The sequence below is a fragment of the Schistocerca americana genome, unplaced genomic scaffold (genome assembly GCF_021461395.2).
Source record: "Schistocerca americana isolate TAMUIC-IGC-003095 unplaced genomic scaffold, iqSchAmer2.1 HiC_scaffold_204, whole genome shotgun sequence".
Lineage (NCBI taxonomy): Eukaryota > Metazoa > Arthropoda > Insecta > Orthoptera > Acrididae > Schistocerca > Schistocerca americana.
This window is the reverse complement of record NW_025725911.1, coordinates 22,735-40,047: the sequence shown is the minus strand read 5'-3', so window position 1 is coordinate 40,047 and position 17,313 is coordinate 22,735. Positions and strand designations below refer to the sequence as shown.

General features: G+C 45.7%; 23 non-coding genes across 23 annotated transcripts; 12 read left to right on the top strand and 11 right to left on the bottom strand.

The window, feature by feature from the left end:
- Positions 1-2,921: 2,921 nt before the first annotated feature.
- Trnay-gua lies at positions 2,922-3,010 on the bottom strand. Its single transcript is given in 2 exon segments — positions 2,922-2,957; positions 2,974-3,010. It is a non-coding gene; the product is annotated as a tRNA-Tyr (tRNA).
- A 248-nt stretch (positions 3,011-3,258) lies between these two features.
- On the top strand, positions 3,259-3,330 carry Trnaq-cug. The gene has a single exon. It is a non-coding gene; the product is annotated as a tRNA-Gln (tRNA).
- A 358-nt stretch (positions 3,331-3,688) lies between these two features.
- Trnay-gua lies at positions 3,689-3,777 on the bottom strand. Its single transcript is given in 2 exon segments — positions 3,689-3,724; positions 3,741-3,777. It is a non-coding gene; the product is annotated as a tRNA-Tyr (tRNA).
- Positions 3,778-4,025: 248 nt separating this feature from the next.
- On the top strand, positions 4,026-4,097 carry Trnaq-cug. The gene has a single exon. It is a non-coding gene; the product is annotated as a tRNA-Gln (tRNA).
- A 358-nt stretch (positions 4,098-4,455) lies between these two features.
- Trnay-gua lies at positions 4,456-4,544 on the bottom strand. Its single transcript is given in 2 exon segments — positions 4,456-4,491; positions 4,508-4,544. It is a non-coding gene; the product is annotated as a tRNA-Tyr (tRNA).
- A 248-nt stretch (positions 4,545-4,792) lies between these two features.
- Positions 4,793-4,864, top strand: Trnaq-cug. The gene has a single exon. It is a non-coding gene; the product is annotated as a tRNA-Gln (tRNA).
- Positions 4,865-10,948: 6,084 nt separating this feature from the next.
- Positions 10,949-11,020, top strand: Trnaq-cug. Its single transcript has one exon. It is a non-coding gene; the product is annotated as a tRNA-Gln (tRNA).
- A 358-nt stretch (positions 11,021-11,378) lies between these two features.
- Trnay-gua lies at positions 11,379-11,467 on the bottom strand. Its single transcript is given in 2 exon segments — positions 11,379-11,414; positions 11,431-11,467. It is a non-coding gene; the product is annotated as a tRNA-Tyr (tRNA).
- Positions 11,468-11,715: 248 nt separating this feature from the next.
- Trnaq-cug lies at positions 11,716-11,787 on the top strand. The gene has a single exon. It is a non-coding gene; the product is annotated as a tRNA-Gln (tRNA).
- Positions 11,788-12,145: 358 nt separating this feature from the next.
- On the bottom strand, positions 12,146-12,234 carry Trnay-gua. Its single transcript is given in 2 exon segments — positions 12,146-12,181; positions 12,198-12,234. It is a non-coding gene; the product is annotated as a tRNA-Tyr (tRNA).
- Positions 12,235-12,482: 248 nt separating this feature from the next.
- On the top strand, positions 12,483-12,554 carry Trnaq-cug. The gene has a single exon. It is a non-coding gene; the product is annotated as a tRNA-Gln (tRNA).
- A 358-nt stretch (positions 12,555-12,912) lies between these two features.
- Trnay-gua lies at positions 12,913-13,001 on the bottom strand. Its single transcript is given in 2 exon segments — positions 12,913-12,948; positions 12,965-13,001. It is a non-coding gene; the product is annotated as a tRNA-Tyr (tRNA).
- A 248-nt stretch (positions 13,002-13,249) lies between these two features.
- Positions 13,250-13,321, top strand: Trnaq-cug. The gene has a single exon. It is a non-coding gene; the product is annotated as a tRNA-Gln (tRNA).
- Positions 13,322-13,679: 358 nt separating this feature from the next.
- On the bottom strand, positions 13,680-13,768 carry Trnay-gua. The gene is given in 2 exon segments: positions 13,680-13,715; positions 13,732-13,768. It is a non-coding gene; the product is annotated as a tRNA-Tyr (tRNA).
- A 248-nt stretch (positions 13,769-14,016) lies between these two features.
- On the top strand, positions 14,017-14,088 carry Trnaq-cug. Its single transcript has one exon. It is a non-coding gene; the product is annotated as a tRNA-Gln (tRNA).
- Positions 14,089-14,446: 358 nt separating this feature from the next.
- Positions 14,447-14,535, bottom strand: Trnay-gua. The gene is given in 2 exon segments: positions 14,447-14,482; positions 14,499-14,535. It is a non-coding gene; the product is annotated as a tRNA-Tyr (tRNA).
- A 248-nt stretch (positions 14,536-14,783) lies between these two features.
- Positions 14,784-14,855, top strand: Trnaq-cug. The gene has a single exon. It is a non-coding gene; the product is annotated as a tRNA-Gln (tRNA).
- A 358-nt stretch (positions 14,856-15,213) lies between these two features.
- Trnay-gua lies at positions 15,214-15,302 on the bottom strand. Its single transcript is given in 2 exon segments — positions 15,214-15,249; positions 15,266-15,302. It is a non-coding gene; the product is annotated as a tRNA-Tyr (tRNA).
- Positions 15,303-15,550: 248 nt separating this feature from the next.
- Trnaq-cug lies at positions 15,551-15,622 on the top strand. Its single transcript has one exon. It is a non-coding gene; the product is annotated as a tRNA-Gln (tRNA).
- Positions 15,623-15,980: 358 nt separating this feature from the next.
- On the bottom strand, positions 15,981-16,069 carry Trnay-gua. Its single transcript is given in 2 exon segments — positions 15,981-16,016; positions 16,033-16,069. It is a non-coding gene; the product is annotated as a tRNA-Tyr (tRNA).
- Positions 16,070-16,317: 248 nt separating this feature from the next.
- On the top strand, positions 16,318-16,389 carry Trnaq-cug. Its single transcript has one exon. It is a non-coding gene; the product is annotated as a tRNA-Gln (tRNA).
- Positions 16,390-16,747: 358 nt separating this feature from the next.
- Positions 16,748-16,836, bottom strand: Trnay-gua. The gene is given in 2 exon segments: positions 16,748-16,783; positions 16,800-16,836. It is a non-coding gene; the product is annotated as a tRNA-Tyr (tRNA).
- Positions 16,837-17,084: 248 nt separating this feature from the next.
- On the top strand, positions 17,085-17,156 carry Trnaq-cug. Its single transcript has one exon. It is a non-coding gene; the product is annotated as a tRNA-Gln (tRNA).
- The last annotated feature ends 157 nt before the right edge of the window (positions 17,157-17,313 follow it).

Genomic DNA, 17,313 nt, shown 5'->3' with positions numbered 1-17,313 from the left:
GCCCAGATTAAGTTTTATAATGCTCGATCGTGTCAATTAGGTTAAAAAATGCAAGTAGGAAGTGTCTGAAGTACGTCAGAATACTGCTAAATGTATTTACGCGTCCCATACTCGTGTCTGGTTCCACATTCTGGCTTTAGCCGTCGCCGCGGTCGGACGTGCTTGTTGCTTGCTCCGCACACGCTAGCGCAATCGCCGGTGTTTTGTGTTTACGTACAACTGTCTGTGCATTTTCGTAGTGTTATTGCATTTGGTGGTCCTGATAAGTGTTTGTGAAGTGTTATTGTCCATTCTCCGTTTCGTTCTTCGTCGCGATTTCGGTTTGTACCGGAATTTCGTCGGCACAGAAGATCATGTCTGACACCGTCAGGAAGAATACGTTAGTCTTCTCGTTCGAGAAGGAAACCCGGCCGGTCCAACCCACTGCACTGGAGATCCATGACTGGCTCACCGAGGTAATCTGTATCAATTCTGACTCTGTTCACACCACGCAGTTAGATGCTGAAAAATACTGTGTTTATGTTAAATTTCTGAACTCCGTGACTGTCGATAAGTTAATTGCAAAATGGGGTAATTCTGTTGAATTTGTTCATCGAGATGGTTCAACAAGTAATGTTTCTGTACGAAAAGCTGATATCATGTACACCCATGTGAGGATTTTGAACGTTCCTATCGAAGTTGACAATCAGTTGATCAAAGACGCTCTATCTAAATATGGGGAAGTTAAATCCATCTATAACGAAAGATGGTCGAAGCTGTACAAGATACAGTGTTATAATGGCATTAGGTCCGTCGAAATGGAGGTGAAAGCCAATATTCCGTCCCATATATCTGTTGCAGGTCATAAAGCACATGTTGTTTATTCTGGACAGGAGCGTACGTGTAATATTTGTAACGAGACAGGTCATTTTAGACAAGATTGTCCACGCCGTGTTTTTGTCCTCCGGAATAATCTAACACAGCGTCAAAAATTGACCCTTAGCGACGTCTTACCAAGCAGCAACTCCCCTCCTTCTGCTAATGACAGTGGTGCAGGTACTTCTACAATGCCCGCTGTACCTAACACAGAGTTCCCACCTCTGCAAGTAATAACAAGTCACCCTTCTGTTCCCGAATGCGATCTTCAGAATAAGAAACGACCGTTGGAGGTGACTGATGACGGCTCGGACGGCGAGTCCTCCCGCAACTCCCCCTCCACCCGCAAACAGAAGCAGTGTGACGCAGATGTGTTAGAGGAAACAGACGGTACATGTATGGAAATGACGACAGCGGCTAAGACAACCCAACCGCTGTCGGCTGCCGCACAGGTACCAACCGACCACGGAGGCGAAGCAGTAACGGTTGTCGCGGCGACGGACGTGCCGCACTCCGAACCCCATGAGGTGACGGAGCAGAACCGCATTCACGAACTCACCGACCCCCAACCAACCGATTCAGTCAGTGCCCTGGAGTTAGTGCCGGAAGGACAAGGAAGTGGACGTCATGAACAGGACACTGTTGAGGCAGCTTCGGTCTCAACGGCGGTGAAGATAGACAACGCGAAGGACGGTGCGTTGAACCACGATGTCCAAAGACGTAGACTCAAACCGCAACCTAATCTCAAAGCTTCCCGTAACCAAAGCAAACAACAACCTGGAAAAGATGACGCAACGGCCAAGAATGTCCTGTATGAAATTATTACGGAAAAACCTAAGGATGTACCTTCAAGTACCATTAGTGATGGAAAGCCCCTCTGCAAAACTAAAACCCGAGAACTTAGGAATACTCCACCAAACTGAGGATCACATTTCAACAAAAAAAAAAAAAAAAAGGGGAAAAAAATATCGTTGAACCGCTTTATGTTCTGATTGTCCTATTGTCTTAGTCATTTTTCGGAGGAACCAAACGCAGTGGTTCATGTATTTTCCATACTCATAGGTATTTTTCTGTAGATTGTTCTTGCAGGTGCTTGTTGACGTGGAATATTTTATCCCTTCTAGAAGCGACACAGCTCCCTGTTTTTCTCATTATTTTACAAATTTTTTTTTTTTTTTTTCCTTTATGTACATTTTTATGTAAACTAAATGTCCCAGGCGTATACTTTTGCAACTATCAATATTAACAGGATTACATCGACGACTAAAATTGCGGCGCTCAAAGAGTACCTATATGAGTCAGGGACGGACATTGTTTTCCTACAAGAAGTTGTTCTCACTAACCTTACAGTGCCAGGATATTTGTCTATTTCAAATGTCTCGCTTGACACTAACATAGGGACAGCAATTTTAGTCAGGGAGGGGATTCCTGTCACAGATATTGAAAGATTGGAATCCGGCAGAGCGATAGGTATAAAAGTCTTTGGTTTTACTCTTATCAATCTGTATGCCCCTTCCGGCACATCCAATAGAATGGCAAGAGCACAGTTCTTTAAAGACGAGATCATTTATTTATTGCGGAAAAACCCAACGGATCTTATAATCGGCGGTGATTTTAATTGTGTGATCAATAAAAAAAAAAAATGGTGTAACGGTTAGCACTCTGGACTCTGAATCCAGCGATCCGAGTTCGAATCTCGGTGGAACCTTCGTTTAGTCTAAATTTTCTGTAATAAGCGTTTCTCGCCGAGGAAGTATCAGCGATAGGCTCAGGGATTTAGTTTCTACGTTTGTGTTAAAAACGAGACGTCTATGAAACGGCTGAATATTGGTGCGACGATGTGACCTATATAGCACATTAAACGAGTAATGCCTGTAAGAGCAAGCAATTTTACGATAATTCGGAGAAATATCATTATCCTACGAAGGCTAAGAATCCCATGATTATCAACTAGCTATTACAAGCTGAGCAAATGAATTTCCTTTAAAATAGGTTTAAAACATAGGGAGGTTCTGACCGAGTGGGCATGCTCTGGAGCCTCTTTGCTCCTGAGATTAGAAAAACAGTCCTCTGGGCCGGATTTGAACCAGCGACCTATGGATAACTGTGAATCCTCCACTACAGTCCACCGCTCTACCAACTGAGCTACCAGAGGCTCTGCATACTTTCCTGTTCGTTCTGATTGCTTTACGTCCGTCCCCGTCTTTCGTTTCCACACACTGCTACTCAGCGCGCCCATATAGACGCACAGGAAATGCAGTCATCGGCTGCAACTGCAAACATTGCCCAGATTAAGTTTTATAATGCTCGATCGTGTCAATTAGGTTAAAAAATGCAAGTAGGAAGTGTCTGAAGTACGTCAGAATACTGCTAAATGTATTTACGCGTCCCATACTCGTGTCTGGTTCCATGGTGTAACGGTTAGCACTCTGGACTCTGAATCCAGCGATCCGAGTTCGAATCTCGGTGGAACCTTCGTTTAGTCTAAATTTTCTGTAATAAGCGTTTCTCGCCGAGGAAGTATCAGCGATAGGCTCAGGGATTTAGTTTCTACGTTTGTGTTAAAAACGAGACGTCTATGAAACGGCTGAATATTGGTGCGACGATGTGACCTATATAGCACATTAAACGAGTAATGCCTGTAAGAGCAAGCAATTTTACGATAATTCGGAGAAATATCATTATCCTACGAAGGCTAAGAATCCCATGATTATCAACTAGCTATTACAAGCTGAGCAAATGAATTTCCTTTAAAATAGGTTTAAAACATAGGGAGGTTCTGACCGAGTGGGCATGCTCTGGAGCCTCTTTGCTCCTGAGATTAGAAAAACAGTCCTCTGGGCCGGATTTGAACCAGCGACCTATGGATAACTGTGAATCCTCCACTACAGTCCACCGCTCTACCAACTGAGCTACCAGAGGCTCTGCATACTTTCCTGTTCGTTCTGATTGCTTTACGTCCGTCCCTGTCTTTCGTTTCCACACACTGCTACTCAGCGCGCCCATATAGACGCACAGGAAATGCAGTCATCGGCTGCAACTGCAAACATTGCCCAGATTAAGTTTTATAATGCTCGATCGTGTCAATTAGGTTAAAAAATGCAAGTAGGAAGTGTCTGAAGTACGTCAGAATACTGCTAAATGTATTTACGCGTCCCATACTCGTGTCTGGTTCCATGGTGTAACGGTTAGCACTCTGGACTCTGAATCCAGCGATCCGAGTTCGAATCTCGGTGGAACCTTCGTTTAGTCTAAATTTTCTGTAATAAGCGTTTCTCGCCGAGGAAGTATCAGCGATAGGCTCAGGGATTTAGTTTCTACGTTTGTGTTAAAAACGAGACGTCTATGAAACGGCTGAATATTGGTGCGACGATGTGACCTATATAGCACATTAAACGAGTAATGCCTGTAAGAGCAAGCAATTTTACGATAATTCGGAGAAATATCATTATCCTACGAAGGCTAAGAATCCCATGATTATCAACTAGCTATTACAAGCTGAGCAAATGAATTTCCTTTAAAATAGGTTTAAAACATAGGGAGGTTCTGACCGAGTGGGCATGCTCTGGAGCCTCTTTGCTCCTGAGATTAGAAAAACAGTCCTCTGGGCCGGATTTGAACCAGCGACCTATGGATAACTGTGAATCCTCCACTACAGTCCACCGCTCTACCAACTGAGCTACCAGAGGCTCTGCATACTTTCCTGTTCGTTCTGATTGCTTTACGTCCGTCCCTGTCTTTCGTTTCCACACACTGCTACTCAGCGCGCCCATATAGACGCACAGGAAATGCAGTCATCGGCTGCAACTGCAAACATTGCCCAGATTAAGTTTTATAATGCTCGATCGTGTCAATTAGGTTAAAAAATGCAAGTAGGAAGTGTCTGAAGTACGTCAGAATACTGCTAAATGTATTTACGCGTCCCATACTGGTGTCTGGTTCCATGGTGTAACGGTTAGCACTCTGGACTCTGAATCCAGCGATCCGAGTTCGAATCTCGGTGGAACCTTCGTTTAGTCTAAATTTTCTGTAATAAGCGTTTCTCGCCGAGGAAGTATCAGCGATAGGCTCAGGGATTTAGTTTCTACGTTTGTGTTAAAAACGAGACGTCTATGAAACGGCTGAATATTGGTGCGACGATGTGACCTATATAGCACATTAAACGAGTAATGCCTGTAAGAGCAAGCAATTTTACGATAATTCGGAGAAATATCATTATCCTACGAAGGCTAAGAATCCCATGATTATCAACTAGCTATTACAAGCTGAGCAAATGAATTTCCTTTAAAATAGGTTTAAAACATAGGGAGGTTCTGACCGAGTGGGCATGCTCTGGAGCCTCTTTGCTCCTGAGATTAGAAAAACAGTCCTCTGGGCCGGATTTGAACCAGCGACCTATGGATAACTGTGAATCCTCCACTACAGTCCACCGCTCTACCAACTTTTTTTTTTTTTTTTTTTTACCAACTTTTTTTTTTCTTTTTTTTTTTTACCACTTTTTTTTTTTTTTTTTTTTTTTTTTTACTTTGTTTGAAGAGATTTTAAATTTTTTTTTTTTGTTTTTTTTTTTTTTTTTGTTCCTTATCGTTTTTCGTTTGTTTTGACAAATTTTCCAAAAGATATTTTTTTTTTTGTTCCTTAATCTCTAATCTCTTTGTTCGTTGTATTGTGGTTAGACGTTTGTCTTCTGTCCATCTTCGTTGTTCGTTGTCTTTCTTCGGGTTTGCATTTTTGTTGATTAAAAGACACCAAAATATTTATATCGTCGAAAGAACCGCTACTGGGAAGGAAATATTCGTGAAATTCAGACGTCGTCATATGCATCATACCCAGGAGACAAATGAGTGTCTTCGCAGAGAGTAAATCCTTCGACTGTAGTACAGGGAGGACGAATTGTTGTAACCGATGTCCCACTTGTCCATGTTCTATGGCATCCCAAGGACGACGTGAAGAAAATGTTGAAATGTTGATTGATACCGGTGACCATATTGGCTGGTTGTGCGCCAGTGTTGTGTTGAGAGATAGACTTGAAAATCTAAGACATTAGGGGCACTGCCGGACAGAATATAGTTGATAAAATGTCCCACGAGCCATAGGTAACTGTTATGTTTGGCAGCTGGGAAAAGTCGGAAATCTGGGCGCAGAATGTCTTGGATCTGAATCGCATGAGGCGCAGTCCGGTTAAGCACAGCGAGTTTTTTGCGCGTCCAGTTCCAGATGTGCACTTGGTCCTTGCAGACAAACAGATGCGCAATAGTCGCCACCACGTGGCACAAGCCGCAGTAGGGACTCGGTTCAAGATTAATCCTGTGTCGCTTTTCTTGCGTCGGTACAGTTTCAGTGACCACGTCATACCATTTGGAGCGAACATCTGTCGGAAGTGTCGGATTATGAATGTTAGTCCAAACGAGGGACCAATTGCAAGCCGGATACTTCTTTTCCAAGGGGCCAGGCAGTGACGGCCGAAGTAAGTGGCGATACAGTTGAACTGTCGGCTTCTTGAAAAGCTCGTCGTCGAGATAGCTACTTTCAAGATAATACAGTGCTATATGCTGAAAGTGCGGGCTGACGCGGCCAATGTCCACAGGCGGAGATAAGTTGGGAGGGCGGAACAGCTGATAGAGCCGCTTCGTGACGGTGTCTTCGCTGGCGGTGAGTATACGCCATGAGCGTTTCAGATACAGAGCCAAGGCGTGAATGCCGGGGTTTTTCAAGCCGAGGCCTCCCATATCGCATGGCAAAGCTGTCGTGGTGAAGGAAACCTTAAAAATATTGAGCTTCCAGACGTACCAGGCGGCCGCCGCTAGAAGTGATCTTGCTACTGTGGTTGGCATGGGTAAGACGGCGGCAACAAACTGTAATTTGGAGAGGGCATAAGAATTGACGAAAAGGGCTCGCTGCAAACGATCGAGGTGTCGCATATTTTGGTCACGCAGGAGTGCTTTTATCGCCTGAATTTTGGGTATCCAATTTTTGTGAGACATGTCCAGTGGCCGGGCCGTGACGTAGAGACCAAGGTGTTTTCTAGTCTGTACACAGGGCAGCCAAGCGTCGCCCGTGAGCGGTCGTTCCTGACCAAGCGTTAAGACGGCGGATTTATTGACGTTTAACATTGCACCACTATCGCTTTGGAATTCCTCAAGAATGCGCTTCGCTGCGGTGACATCGCGAACGTCATTAAGGAGCACGCTGACATCGTCGGCGTATGCTTGGACCACAGACTTGACACCATAAAACTGGAATCCAGGTAGGCTATGATGTAGGCGGCGCAACAAGGGTTCCATGAGGATCGCATAAAGCGTCGTTGAGAGAGGGCAGCCTTGCTTGATACCCCGTGAGAGCTGGATGGACTCCGTCAATGTATTATTGATCAAGAACCGTGTACGTGTACCACGGATACAGTTGTTGATGAGGTGGATAAAATTAAGACTGAAGCCCATAGTTTCCATCACGCTACTGAGATAACGATAGTCAGCCCGATCGTAAGCCTTGTCAAAATCGAGAAATGCTATGGCCATAGGAGTGTGGGTGGCCCAGGTGAGGGAGACGAGATCCCGATACAGCGCCAAAATGGTGGACAATGAGCGACCACGTATCGCACTCATTTGGTATGGTCCCAGAAGATCGGGTAACAGCTGCCGTAATCGGGCGTTGAGGGCGCGCGTCAGAAGTTTAAAGTCCGCATTGAGCAAAGTAATGGGCCGCAGATCTTTGGTGGTGATCGGCGTCGGCGTCTTAGGTAGTAAAACAGTTAACCCCTCTGTGAAGGCTTGGGGCAGAGCAATCCCACGTAGTATTTCATTGTACATCTCCGTGAGTCCGTCCCCTAATATAGGCCAATATTTGACGTAAAACTCGACAGAGAGCCCGTCCGTGCCCGGAGATTTATTTCGTGGTGCGGCAAGCAGGGCATCCTTTAGTTCTTCGTTGGTAAAGGGAGCGAGCAAGTCCCGATTGTGGTCGTCGGTAATGCGGTACGGTGGGTGTCCAGAGTGATACCATTCTCGCACTTTCTCATGTGGTACATTCGCACGGGCGTAAAGTGCGGCAAAGTGGTTGGCAACATGGTTTTTGATGTCGCGGTGTTGGGTATAAAAAGCACCGTCGGCATCTTGCAACTTATGAATAAGTTTCCTGCGCGCCGCATGTAACTGTTGGACGATATGGTGAACAGACGTCTGCTGTTGCGGCAAGTTGGTGAAGTCACGTGCACGAATCTGGTGGCCGATAGCGTTCCGTCCCATCAAGGATGTAATTTTCGCTTGGAGTCTGCGTACGCGCGTGATGTTATTAGGCACCTGATGATAATCCCGGTACAATTCTCGCAGGGCGCAGAAATAGAATTCAGTGATTTCCTTCTCACCGCGCGCGCGAATCCTGGCGTGGTGTCTGACGCAAGTAATGAGTTTCCTCTTTGCATAAAGCGTCCACCAATCAATCCACGTGGGGTACGTGGGTCTGCGTGATGTTACGGAATGCCAAACCGACCGTATCTCACGCTCTAAAGTGGCGTCTTGTAAGAGGCGACAGTTGAGTTGCCATCGTCCGAAGCCTCTGTAAACCTTCTGCGGCGAGTGATTAAAGACGGTGTGGTAAGCGATATGGTCACTGAAATTAACGGGCCAATATTCGCAAGTTCCCACGTCGGCTAAAAGATCGCGGTGCACATATATGCGATCTAACCTGCTGGAAGACGTCGGCGTAAAGTGAGTAAAGGCAACATCGTCTGGGTGTAAGGTCTCCCACGTGTCGACTAACTGCAATTCTGTGACCAGTGTCAGCAGTTCCTGACTGAAGTTAAAATTCGGCGTTTGATCGGAGCGGCGCAAAACGCAATTAAAGTCACCACCCATAATAATACGCAGACGCAAGTCGGTGATTAAAGGCGCTATCTCTCCAGTATAAAACTCCTTCCTCGCCGCTCGCGCGCTGGAACCGGAGGGAGCGTACACATTAAGAAGGAGTACATCATGGAACTGGGCGGCAATGCCCCGTCCTGTAGGTAACATGGACAAACAAGAACATTCAATGCCTTCCCGATACAGAATGATGGTACCGGCCTCCGTTCCTATATTGACAATGGCGTCATAACCGGGGACGTCGGCTAGGAGTGGAGTCATGGCTTCCTGTACGAACAGAATATCTATATCAGCGGCCCGTAAATACTGTCGAAGGCTGTGGATTTTTGCTTGAGAGACAATGCGGTTTACATTCAGAGTAGAAATCTTATAGGATTGTCGTGAACGGAGCGATATGGGACGACTGGTCATCTGCAGATGGAAACAGGTAAGATTTTTATCCCTTCAGCAGTCGTCCGCTTCGGAGGTCGAATAAGTCTAGACGTCGCCGTCCGTGGAAGCTGCATTGCGCCGGGGCGTAAGCAGCGTATCACCAGTTGCCATCGGTTCGTCACGGTCGGGAGTGCCGGCCATATCTTCAGTGTCATCCGCCCAATTGACAACAGACACAGCCGTTGTCGCGCCTGCTGTGGCGGTTCCGGAACCGCATAGCGGCCGTCACCCTGCGCATCCGGCACTTGGTCCGTCCGCGGTGGTGCACAAGTCTCTGCCCTCCCCGTGTCAAGGTTGGAGACATCATCGTCAATAGTCATGGGTGAGGCCAACGACGAAAGACAATCGTCGGTCCCCGAAGTGTCATCGCAGATCATGCGGCCTGCTTGTTTGGCCTTTTCACGCAAGAGGGGCGCCGATTGGGCCGCCTCAGGACGAGCGATCCGACGTTTCTTGTGTTTTTTCGGGGAGGACCTACCGACGGAGACTTCCGCATTCTCTAAGGGAAGAGGAAGAGTCCCTGTCTCTTGCCGTCTGTCAACATCGGTAGTAGCAGTCTCTACGCCGTCGACCCCAGCTGCCTCACGTGAGGCGTCACTGGGCACCGCGTCTAGTAAGCCAGTGGCCGGCAAAGCTTCCTGAGTGGTAGATATTTCCATAGGTACATCTCCGTCCTTCGTAATATCGGCCACACGAAGTCCCACGTCCACAGCCGGCGCCGTGGGTGTATTAGCACGGACCGCCGCTACATAAGTAGTCGGTAATATTGTCGGTTGCGTGGGAGTGGCTAGTTCGCCCGCAGGCAGCTGTGTTACACGTCGTTGGATGCACTGTGCTCGGACGTGTCCTGTGGAATTACAGCCGGAACATGTACGGGGCTGTCCCTCATACATGATTATCGCCCTGTATCCACAAATCGTTAGGTAGGATGGAATATGCCGTTGCAATTCGATCTTAATTTGCCGCACACCATTCAAGACAGGATACTTATGGAACGAGGCCCACTTTTCGGCAATGTTACTGATAATTTTGCCGTAGGACTGAAGAGAAGCATTAATTTGTTCGGCCGTGATTTCAAAAGGCAACTCGAAAATCCTGACGGTGCGAATACCAAGACCAGCGTGGACAACAGTAACCTCACCCACATTTCCGTCACTGTGTCGAAATTTATAAGTACCGCCACATGACTCGATGATTTTGTCGCACAATTCTGGGTCACGCAATTTGATATAAACCGTGCTACTAACAATAGACAAATGGATACCAATGATATCGGTGGGGGGTAATTTTACGTCTTCATCAAGAAATCGTTCGACTTCGTAATACTTCGGTCGAGAGAAACTGCCATCAAACATAAACTTCAAAGTATCTTTTCGCTCTGGGTGATCCATGTTAGGTTCTAGTCGTCAACAACAAGATGTAATGCGCGCCGCAACGGCCCTCGACTCACCACGTGCCGCACCGCAAGCCGCAGCTGAGCACGTAAACAACGCTCCAGGCACGTCCGACTGGCACGACGGCCGCACCTCGACTCTCCAACTGAGCTACCAGAGGCTCTGCATACTTTCCTGTTCGTTCTGATTGCTTTACGTCCGTCCCTGTCTTTCGTTTCCACACACTGCTACTCAGCGCGCCCATATAGACGCACAGGAAATGCAGTCATCGGCTGCAACTGCAAACATTGCCCAGATTAAGTTTTATAATGCTCGATCGTGTCAATTAGGTTAAGAAATGCAAGTAGGAAGTGTCTGAAGTACGTCAGAATACTGCTAAATGTATTTACGCGTCCCATACTCGTGTCTGGTTCCATGGTGTAACGGTTAGCACTCTGGACTCTGAATCCAGCGATCCGAGTTCGAATCTCGGTGGAACCTTCGTTTAGTCTAAATTTTCTGTAATAAGCGTTTCTCGCCGAGGAAGTATCAGCGATAGGCTCAGGGATTTAGTTTCTACGTTTGTGTTAAAAACGAGACGTCTATGAAACGGCTGAATATTGGTGCGACGATGTGACCTATATAGCACATTAAACGAGTAATGCCTGTAAGAGCAAGCAATTTTACGATAATTCGGAGAAATATCATTATCCTACGAAGGCTAAGAATCCCATGATTATCAACTAGCTATTACAAGCTGAGCAAATGAATTTCCTTTAAAATAGGTTTAAAACATAGGGAGGTTCTGACCGAGTGGGCATGCTCTGGAGCCTCTTTGCTCCTGAGATTAGAAAAACAGTCCTCTGGGCCGGATTTGAACCAGCGACCTATGGATAACTGTGAATCCTCCACTACAGTCCACCGCTCTACCAACTGAGCTACCAGAGGCTCTGCATACTTTCCTGTTCGTTCTGATTGCTTTACGTCCGTCCCTGTCTTTCGTTTCCACACACTGCTACTCAGCGCGCCCATATAGACGCACAGGAAATGCAGTCATCGGCTGCAACTGCAAACATTGCCCAGATTAAGTTTTATAATGCTCGATCGTGTCAATTAGGTTAAAAAATGCAAGTAGGAAGTGTCTGAAGTACGTCAGAATACTGCTAAATGTATTTACGCGTCCCGTACTCGTGTCTGGTTCCATGGTGTAACGGTTAGCACTCTGGACTCTGAATCCAGCGATCCGAGTTCGAATCTCGGTGGAACCTTCGTTTAGTCTAAATTTTCTGTAATAAGCGTTTCTCGCCGAGGAAGTATCAGCGATAGGCTCAGGGATTTAGTTTCTACGTTTGTGTTAAAAACGAGACGTCTATGAAACGGCTGAATATTGGTGCGACGATGTGACCTATATAGCACATTAAACGAGTAATGCCTGTAAGAGCAAGCAATTTTACGATAATTCGGAGAAATATCATTATCCTACGAAGGCTAAGAATCCCATGATTATCAACTAGCTATTACAAGCTGAGCAAATGAATTTCCTTTAAAATAGGTTTAAAACATAGGGAGGTTCTGACCGAGTGGGCATGCTCTGGAGCCTCTTTGCTCCTGAGATTAGAAAAACAGTCCTCTGGGCCGGATTTGAACCAGCGACCTATGGATAACTGTGAATCCTCCACTACAGTCCACCGCTCTACCAACTGAGCTACCAGAGGCTCTGCATACTTTCCTGTTCGTTCTGATTGCTTTACGTCCGTCCCTGTCTTTCGTTTCCACACACTGCTACTCAGCGCGCCCATATAGACGCACAGGAAATGCAGTCATCGGCTGCAACTGCAAACATTGCCCAGATTAAGTTTTATAATGCTCGATCGTGTCAATTAGGTTAAAAAATGCAAGTAGGAAGTGTCTGAAGTACGTCAGAATACTGCTAAATGTATTTACGCGTCCCATACTGGTGTCTGGTTCCATGGTGTAACGGTTAGCACTCTGGACTCTGAATCCAGCGATCCGAGTTCGAATCTCGGTGGAACCTTCGTTTAGTCTAAATTTTCTGTAATAAGCGTTTCTCGCCGAGGAAGTATCAGCGATAGGCTCAGGGATTTAGTTTCTACGTTTGTGTTAAAAACGAGACGTCTATGAAACGGCTGAATATTGGTGCGACGATGTGACCTATATAGCACATTAAACGAGTAATGCCTGTAAGAGCAAGCAATTTTACGATAATTCGGAGAAATATCATTATCCTACGAAGGCTAAGAATCCCATGATTATCAACTAGCTATTACAAGCTGAGCAAATGAATTTCCTTTAAAATAGGTTTAAAACATAGGGAGGTTCTGACCGAGTGGGCATGCTCTGGAGCCTCTTTGCTCCTGAGATTAGAAAAACAGTCCTCTGGGCCGGATTTGAACCAGCGACCTATGGATAACTGTGAATCCTCCACTACAGTCCACCGCTCTACCAACTGAGCTACCAGAGGCTCTGCATACTTTCCTGTTCGTTCTGATTGCTTTACGTCCGTCCCTGTCTTTCGTTTCCACACACTGCTACTCAGCGCGCCCATATAGACGCACAGGAAATGCAGTCATCGGCTGCAACTGCAAACATTGCCCAGATTAAGTTTTATAATGCTCGATCGTGTCAATTAGGTTAAAAAATGCAAGTAGGAAGTGTCTGAAGTACGTCAGAATACTGCTAAATGTATTTACGCGTCCCATACTGGTGTCTGGTTCCATGGTGTAACGGTTAGCACTCTGGACTCTGAATCCAGCGATCCGAGTTCGAATCTCGGTGGAACCTTCGTTTAGTCTAAATTTTCTGTAATAAGCGTTTCTCGCCGAGGAAGTATCAGCGATAGGCTCAGGGATTTAGTTTCTACGTTTGTGTTAAAAACGAGACGTCTATGAAACGGCTGAATATTGGTGCGACGATGTGACCTATATAGCACATTAAACGAGTAATGCCTGTAAGAGCAAGCAATTTTACGATAATTCGGAGAAATATCATTATCCTACGAAGGCTAAGAATCCCATGATTATCAACTAGCTATTACAAGCTGAGCAAATGAATTTCCTTTAAAATAGGTTTAAAACATAGGGAGGTTCTGACCGAGTGGGCATGCTCTGGAGCCTCTTTGCTCCTGAGATTAGAAAAACAGTCCTCTGGGCCGGATTTGAACCAGCGACCTATGGATAACTGTGAATCCTCCACTACAGTCCACCGCTCTACCAACTGAGCTACCAGAGGCTCTGCATACTTTCCTGTTCGTTCTGATTGCTTTACGTCCGTCCCTGTCTTTCGTTTCCACACACTGCTACTCAGCGCGCCCATATAGACGCACAGGAAATGCAGTCATCGGCTGCAACTGCAAACATTGCCCAGATTAAGTTTTATAATGCTCGATCGTGTCAATTAGGTTAAGAAATGCAAGTAGGAAGTGTCTGAAGTACGTCAGAATACTGCTAAATGTATTTACGCGTCCCATACTCGTGTCTGGTTCCATGGTGTAACGGTTAGCACTCTGGACTCTGAATCCAGCGATCCGAGTTCGAATCTCGGTGGAACCTTCGTTTAGTCTAAATTTTCTGTAATAAGCGTTTCTCGCCGAGGAAGTATCAGCGATAGGCTCAGGGATTTAGTTTCTACGTTTGTGTTAAAAACGAGACGTCTATGAAACGGCTGAATATTGGTGCGACGATGTGACCTATATAGCACATTAAACGAGTAATGCCTGTAAGAGCAAGCAATTTTACGATAATTCGGAGAAATATCATTATCCTACGAAGGCTAAGAATCCCATGATTATCAACTAGCTATTACAAGCTGAGCAAATGAATTTCCTTTAAAATAGGTTTAAAACATAGGGAGGTTCTGACCGAGTGGGCATGCTCTGGAGCCTCTTTGCTCCTGAGATTAGAAAAACAGTCCTCTGGGCCGGATTTGAACCAGCGACCTATGGATAACTGTGAATCCTCCACTACAGTCCACCGCTCTACCAACTGAGCTACCAGAGGCTCTGCATACTTTCCTGTTCGTTCTGATTGCTTTACGTCCGTCCCTGTCTTTCGTTTCCACACACTGCTACTCAGCGCGCCCATATAGACGCACAGGAAATGCAGTCATCGGCTGCAACTGCAAACATTGCCCAGATTAAGTTTTATAATGCTCGATCGTGTCAATTAGGTTAAAAAATGCAAGTAGGAAGTGTCTGAAGTACGTCAGAATACTGCTAAATGTATTTACGCGTCCCATATTCGTGTCTGGTTCCATGGTGTAACGGTTAGCACTCTGGACTCTGAATCCAGCGATCCGAGTTCGAATCTCGGTGGAACCTTCGTTTAGTCTAAATTTTCTGTAATAAGCGTTTCTCGCCGAGGAAGTATCAGCGATAGGCTCAGGGATTTAGTTTCTACGTTTGTGTTAAAAACGAGACGTCTATGAAACGGCTGAATATTGGTGCGACGATGTGACCTATATAGCACATTAAACGAGTAATGCCTGTAAGAGCAAGCAATTTTACGATAATTCGGAGAAATATCATTATCCTACGAAGGCTAAGAATCCCATGATTATCAACTAGCTATTACAAGCTGAGCAAATGAATTTCCTTTAAAATAGGTTTAAAACATAGGGAGGTTCTGACCGAGTGGGCATGCTCTGGAGCCTCTTTGCTCCTGAGATTAGAAAAACAGTCCTCTGGGCCGGATTTGAACCAGCGACCTACGGATAACTGTGAATCCTCCACTACAGTCCACCGCTCTACCAACTGAGCTACCAGAGGCTCTGCATACTTTCCTGTTCGTTCTGATTGCTTTACGTCCGTCCCTGTCTTTCGTTTCCACACACTGCTACTCAGCGCGCCCATATAGACGCACAGGAAATGCAGTCATCGGCTGCAACTGCAAACATTGCCCAGATTAAGTTTTATAATGCTCGATCGTGTCAATTAGGTTAAAAAATGCAAGTAGGAAGTGTCTGAAGTACGTCAGAATACTGCTAAATGTATTTACGCGTCCCATACTCGTGTCTGGTTCCATGGTGTAACGGTTAGCACTCTGGACTCTGAATCCAGCGATCCGAGTTCGAATCTCGGTGGAACCTTCGTTTAGTCTAAATTTTCTGTAATAAGCGTTTCTCGCCGAGGAAGTATCAGCGATAGGCTCAGGGATTTAGTTTCTACGTTTGTGTTAAAAACGAGACGTCTATGAAACGGCTGAATATTGGTGCGACGATGTGACCTATATAGCACATTAAACGAGTAATGCCTGTAAGAGCAAGCAATTTTACGATAATTCGGAGAAATATCATTATCCTACGAAGGCTAAGAATCCCATGATTATCAACTAGCTATTACAAGCTGAGCAAATGAATTTCCTTTAAAATAGGTTTAAAACATAGGGAGGTTCTGACCGAGTGGGCATGCTCTGGAGCCTCTTTGCTCCTGAGATTAGAAAAACAGTCCTCTGGGCCGGATTTGAACCAGCGACCTATGGATAACTGTGAATCCTCCACTACAGTCCACCGCTCTACCAACTGAGCTACCAGAGGCTCTGCATACTTTCCTGTTCGTTCTGATTGCTTTACGTCCGTCCCTGTCTTTCGTTTCCACACACTGCTACTCAGCGCGCCCATATAGACGCACAGGAAATGCAGTCATCGGCTGCAACTGCAAACATTGCCCAGATTAAGTTTTATAATGCTCGATCGTGTCAATTAGGTTAAAAAATGCAAGTAGGAAGTGTCTGAAGTACGTCAGAATACTGCTAAATGTATTTACGCGTCCCATACTGGTGTCTGGTTCCATGGTGTAACGGTTAGCACTCTGGACTCTGAATCCAGCGATCCGAGTTCGAATCTCGGTGGAACCTTCGTTTAGTCTAAATTTTCTGTAATAAGCGTTTCTCGCCGAGGAAGTATCAGCGATAGGCTCAGGGATTTAGTTTCTACGTTTGTGTTAAAAACGAGACGTCTATGAAACGGCTGAATATTGGTGCGACGATGTGACCTATATAGCACATTAAACGAGTAATGCCTGTAAGAGCAAGCAATTTTACGATAATTCGGAGAAATATCATTATCCTACGAAGGCTAAGAATCCCATGATTATCAACTAGCTATTACAAGCTGAGCAAATGAATTTCCTTTAAAATAGGTTTAAAACATAGGGAGGTTCTGACCGAGTGGGCATGCTCTGGAGCCTCTTTGCTCCTGAGATTAGAAAAACAGTCCTCTGGGCCGGATTTGAACCAGCGACCTATGGATAACTGTGAATCCTCCACTACAGTCCACCGCTCTACCAACTGAGCTACCAGAGGCTCTGCATACTTTCCTGTTCGTTCTGATTGCTTTACGTCCGTCCCTGTCTTTCGTTTCCACACACTGCTACTCAGCGCGCCCATATAGACGCACAGGAAATGCAGTCATCGGCTGCAACTGCAAACATTGCCCAGATTAAGTTTTATAATGCTCGATCGTGTCAATTAGGTTAAGAAATGCAAGTAGGAAGTGTCTGAAGTACGTCAGAATACTGCTAAATGTATTTACGCGTCCCATACTCGTGTCTGGTTCCATGGTGTAACGGTTAGCACTCTGGACTCTGAATCCAGCGATCCGAGTTCGAATCTCGGTGGAACCTTCGTTTAGTCTAAATTTTCTGTAATAAGCGTTTCTCGCCGAGGAAGTATCAGCGATAGGCTCAGGGATTTAGTTTCTACGTTTGTGTTAAAAACGAGACGTCTATGAAACGGCTGAATATTGGTGCGACGATGTGACCTATATAGCACATTAAACGA